The sequence below is a fragment of the Polyodon spathula genome, chromosome 9, assembly GCF_017654505.1.
Source record: "Polyodon spathula isolate WHYD16114869_AA chromosome 9, ASM1765450v1, whole genome shotgun sequence".
NCBI classification, from domain to species: Eukaryota; Metazoa; Chordata; class Actinopteri; order Acipenseriformes; family Polyodontidae; genus Polyodon; species Polyodon spathula.
Window position 1 is genome coordinate 3,220,478 of NC_054542.1, and position 6,094 is coordinate 3,226,571.

Consider the following 6,094-nt stretch of genomic DNA (forward strand, 5'->3'; position numbering starts at 1 on the left):
CATAAAGTAATAAACAGATTCAAATAAATTAAATATGGTACAAACTGGGAAGAAATGTTTCTTTCATGGGTCTGTATTTTTAAGTGTGTTCCTAGTTATGGGTTTTTATAGAACTGTATTATTCCTTAGGTCTTTATATGGAAGCATCACTGCATCACTTTCATGTTATTTCATTCTTTAAACTGAGCTACAAAGGTTTTTTTTTCTTTTTTTCAATATGAAACCCAAGGGTTTAAATAAAATCACCAGGGAGAATACAGTGCTTCATATACACTTATAATTACAGAGGGGAGGGGTGTCAGTGAGAAAGAGCTACATCTCACTTCACAGCAAGTAAGCAAAAGCTATGATAAATCAAGGAGTAGGATTTCTCTCTTGTCCTGTTCCAAGGGTGTTCAAAACATTTATCACAAGTTATAAACTGCATAAAACTAAAGAAACACAGCCTGGTAGACATGAGCTAGGACTAGTGTATTAACACTGATCCTATCTGTTGCGTCATAAATGTGTTATTTAGTACACAATTCAAATATTTAGTACACTTATTGAACCAAAGCTATAAGATAAAAGGTTGGCGATACAGGGGCAGAGCACTACCTCCGCAACGAGGGTCCTTCTACCTAAGTACTTGCGCTACACACCCCTCACTATACTGTATGGGGATCGCTCCAGATCCCCCTGAACTAACCTTTCTCTATTGCACGGACGAATGCTGGTTTCACACACAGCGACTCAGGTTGCAGTATTAGGGTATATTGCTCTTAATTATGATGGCTTGTTCTCCTGAGCATAAAAGGGCTGCCTCTTTGAGTGCTTTTTAGCAGACCCTGCTAAAAAGTAATCCTGTACTAGTTTGGCCATAACCTTATGCAAACCGGGTGTGTAGTGCAGCGTCCTTTTGATTGGTCGCTCAGCCAATCAGGGATTGAAGGTTAGCCAACCCTAGCTGAGTCCTCTGTTCAAGCAATTGACTGACAGCGTGGCTCACCTGGAGCAACCGAGCTCCTGCTGCAGGGGCAAGCATGCACCGGGAAGCCAGTGACAACTAGCTAGTAACTGTGTTATGACCACTCGGCCATAGTCTGCACGAGTTTAATAAGGACGCGTGACTGTCAGCTAGTTAAATAATACTATGTAACACAATTTTTGTTCCTGGGTAGTAAGTGTTATTTCCTAATTGCTTATGCCTCAAAAGTATAGAAAATGGCTATTATTCCCCACAAACTTTGCTTTTGTAACCAGGACAGTGATATTTTGAAATTTACCTATTTCCAATGAGAAAACGGTCTTTTCGTTCACATAAAGTCAGAAAAAAACAACATATGAATCCAAATTAACATGTATTTATACTAAAGTAATACAAAAATGACTACAAAAGATTTAGAAGTGAGTAGTTTTTCGGCATTTACGATTATACTGTAAATTACTTTCACGAATCAGCCCCCAAATGTAGTCTCCCATCATGTTCTCGTTATACTGTCCTTGGTAGCGGCGTTCAAAGTCCAGTATATCCTGGTGGAAGCACTTGCCTTGCTCCTTCTAGTACGCTCCCATGTTCTCCTTGAATTTATCAAGATGAGCATCAAGGATATGGACTTTGAGGGACATCCTACAGCCCATTGTGCCATAGTTCTTCACCAGAGTCTCAACCAGCTCCACATAGTTTTCGGCCTTGTGATTGCCCAGGAAGCCCCGAACCAATGCGACAAAGCTGTTCCAAGCTGCTTTCTCCTTACTAGTGAGCTTCTTGGGGAATTCATTGCACTCCAGGATCTTCTTTATCTGTGGTCCGACGAAGACACCGGCTTTGACCTTTGCCTCAGACAGCTTAGGGAAGAAGTCTTGAAGGTACTTGAAGGCTGCCGACTCCTTATCTAGAGCTCTGACAAATTGTTTCATAATGCCCAATTTGATGTGCAGAGGTGGCATCAGCACCTTCCGGGGGTCCACCAGTGGCTCCCACTTGACGTTGTTCCTCCCCACAGAGAGCTCGGTCCGCTGTGGACAGTCCCGCCTGTGGTAGTGCGCCTTGGTGTCCCTGCTGTCCCAAAGGCAAAGATAGCAGGGAAACTTGGTAAAACCGTCAGGAATGCCACCATTGCAGCCTCTTGATGCTATCTCAGAAAAATGCAGATATGTATCCATTTAGGCAGCTGGAACTAAACTGAACTGGTGGGCTTAAGGCCCCTGTATTTATACTACTATTTATATTACTGGAAAGTTCTAGAAAGTTCTAGAAGTTACTCCAAGTTTACTCAGCGCTGAATCTATCTGGAATGTTCTGGAAAATAGGTAAATTTCAAAATATCACTGTCCTGGTCACAAAAGCAAAGTTTGTGGGGAATAATAGCTATTTTCTATACTTTTGAGGCATAAGCAATTGGGAAATAACACTTACTACCCAGGAACCAAAAAAAAATAAATTGTTACATGGTGTAATCAGTAGTTGATCAGTCACGCATCCTCACAAGATTATTAAAATATAAAACAATAAGAAAACAAATAACATGGCGGACGGCACCTCTCTCGTCCTTGCCAAACAATAAAAAAATACAAAAACACAACTGTTTGCCACCATATATAATAAATAATAATGGGAATGCAAAATAATATAATAAATCATAAAAATAGCGAACAAATATACATAGAAGTGAGGCTCCCTGCCACACATGCCTCCCTTGTCCGCAGCACACATGGCCTCAAAGGTCACCTTCCCCCTTAAAACACGAAACGTCTTGCTCAGTCTCATGACAAAAAAGAGGCTTTCAGGGGCTCGCTGGTGGCAATCCGGGCAGTGGCAAACTGGCAACCTCGAGCGTAACAAGGCTATCCCGGGCCATGGCAAGCAGGAGACCCCAGGTGATGGCGAGCAAGCGACCCCAGGCAACGGGAAGTAAGCGACCCTAGGCAAAGCAGAGCCGGCAACCCCAGGCAAAGCACACTCAGTAACCCAGGACGGTGCAGTACAGGGCAGGAACATGTCCCTGGGAGGCAATGGCTGCAGCGGACCCTTGTAGGTGATGGCTCCAGACCCCCCAGCAGCGGGTGCTCCAGACCCCCAGACAGAGACAGCTCCGTGCCCTCCTGAAATATAAAAGGGATAGACAGGGGTAGCTCCAGACCTTCCGACAGCAACAGCAACAGCACAGCTCCAGACCCTTGGAAGGAGAGCTCCTGGCCATGAAGGCAGCAGTGGGAGCTCAATTTCTCCCTCGTGTTCAGTAGCTGTGGATTGCCTTTTCTGGGACTCCAGACCCAGACTTTCCAACAGCACAAAGGCTGCTGCTAGATGTACCACCACCCTGGATGATGTGACGCATCCCTGGGCAGTAACATGCAGGCATCCCCAGGCAGTAAAGTGCAGGCATCCCCGGGCAGTAACATGCAGGCATTCCCCAGGCAGTAACGTGCAGGCATTCCCCGGGCAGTAACGTGCAGGCAGACGATGGCGATTTGGCATCACCAGACGATGGTGAATCGGCATCCTCGGGTGATGGCGAGCTGGCCTCCCTGGGTGATGCAGGCTCGGCAGCCCGAGACGTTGCGAGACAGGCAACCCCATGTAGTGTGTTTTTAAAATATAAAACAATAACAAAACAAATAACATGGCGAACGGCACCTCGCTCGTCCTTGCAAAAACAATAATAAAATACAAAAACGTGCCTTTCCGCTATCATATATTATAAATCATAATATAAATACAAAATAATACAATAAATTATAAAAATGGCGGACAAATATACATAGGGGCGGGGCTCCCTGCCACAGTGAAATATAGTCCAGCAAGTTTACAGATTCTGTCTGACCAGGTGTGTCTTGAGGAGGAACCGGAAGGTGGTCAGGGAGTGAACAGTCCTGATATCCATGGGTAGGTCATTCCACCATTGAGGGGCAAGGGTGGAGAATAAGCGGGCTCTGGAGGCGGGGGAGTGGAGGGGGGATACAGCTAGTCTGCTGGAGGTGGCTTAGCGGAAGGGGCGAGAGGTAATGTAGGGAGAAATGATAGTTTGGAGATAAGAGGAAGCAGAATGGTCAAGTCAGCGACAGGCGAGAACAAGACTTTTGAATTGGATGCAAGCAGTGATAGGGAGCCAGTGCAGAGAGCGGAGCAGCGGTGTAGAGTGGGGGAAACGGGGAAGGGAGAAGACAAGGCGAGCAGCAGAGTTTTGGATAAACTGGATCGGATAGGTAGCAGAGGCAGGAAGACCAGGAGAGAGTTGCAGTAGTCAAGGCAGGACAGTACCATAGCCTGAACTAGGAGCTATGTGGAGTAGCTGGTGAGGAAGGGGTGAATTCTGTGTATGTTGCTGAGAAAGAAGCGACAGGAGCATGCCAGAGTAGAGATGTGCTGAGAGTAGGAGAGGGAGGGGTCGAGGGTGACAGCAAGGTTTTTGGTGGGTGACGAGGGAGAGAGGGTGGTGGATTCAAGCTGTATACACATAGAGAGATCAGTAGTGGGGGAGGAAGAGGGGTGGAAGAAAAGGAGATCTGATTTTGAGAGATTGAGTTTGAGATGATGTAAATTCATCCATGGCTTGCAGTGGTTTCACAGTTCTGGAATGGACTGTCAAACCGTCCAGTCTGGGCCACACTGCTACACAGCGCCCTCACAGGTTGAGAGGGAGATTGTTGACTCAGATTCATTCGCTCTCTGTCACAAAGCTATATAAAAAAAAATATGAAAAAGCATACACTGACCCTAATCTAACCTCTCACTTGCATCCGGCACCTTTTTAGTGGCCATAACGTGATGGTGTAAACAGACAGTGTATACCACTGACGTCTCAAATAGGGGGCACGGCTCATTTTGGTTAGAAAAAGTCTCTCTGCAACACCCTGGTTCACCCTGACATTAGAATCTCAGATTCATCCTGACCATTGGAGTGCTCTAAGGTCCATCTCAAGGAAAAATTCTCAACCTAAAATATAGCATTTAAAAGGGTCCAATGCCCATTTAACGGTTAGGCATTCCTTATCTATTCTTTATTATGTCCTGTGCATGGACAGTTTAAGCCAGGGGACATCTTTTGGACATTTTTTTTTTTTGGGGGGGGACAGTTGATCAGATTTATTGTTCTGTAATTGCCGGATGTGACCCTTTCTTATTGCTCTACCAGTTCTTATTGTTATCCAGCATTTCGATTCTTTGTGTTTTTGTTTTGATTGCCTCAATGCATACTTATTGTAATGAATACTGCCTTACCCCGCGTTTTTATTCTTTGGATCTGGCACTTGGCTCTCCCATTGTTTAGTGTATGGCTTATTGTGGTTGGGAATATAATTCTGATCTGGTAATTAAAATGATTAGATTTTCCTGTAGTTGAGATTGCTTACACATGATCCACTCACTCACTCTGTGCTTGGAAGATATGAAATCAGAAACCAGAGGGTGGTTTGTTGTGATATGATACTATGTTGTGTGTAACAGGTATCATCTGGTGCATTTTTACATTTTCATAACTTTTTTTTTCGCCTCGTGAATACACAATTCGTATTATGGTAACAGGTCTGGCAGGTTGAAGCTCAAATTTTTTACGCAACTCTTTCACTGGTATCCCCATTTTGTTAACATGTACCCTATTTGTGAGGCATGTTGCAATTGGGCATGGGGTAACTATGTTGTGGAGAATACAAATCAATGTTAGCACTGCAAACCTTTGTGCCTGTAAAACGCAAACTGAATTGAAGATAAACAAGATAAATCATCACATCAATGTTGTTGAATAATGACGGTTTTCGTTTACACAAACACATCTCATTTCATTAGGATTGCCACATTTTTATTGTCTCATCATAAATGTACAACAATATTAGGAAAATAATAAAATAAAATAAAGAAATCTCTTGACAGAGAATCTGATATGTAATATTGTATATCCGGTTGTTTCTTCCCTGTTTTCTATATTATATCTATTTTAAGAAATTAATGAATCATGCTAAAATATATTTATTTTTCATTAAACTGATTTACTCATGTAAATTAAATATAGACTTAGAGTGAACGTTGCATAATGGATCACCAACATCATTCATTTGATAGTATTGTATTTTTAAAGCATTTCAAAACATTACTCCGAATTGTCTTTGTATGAAT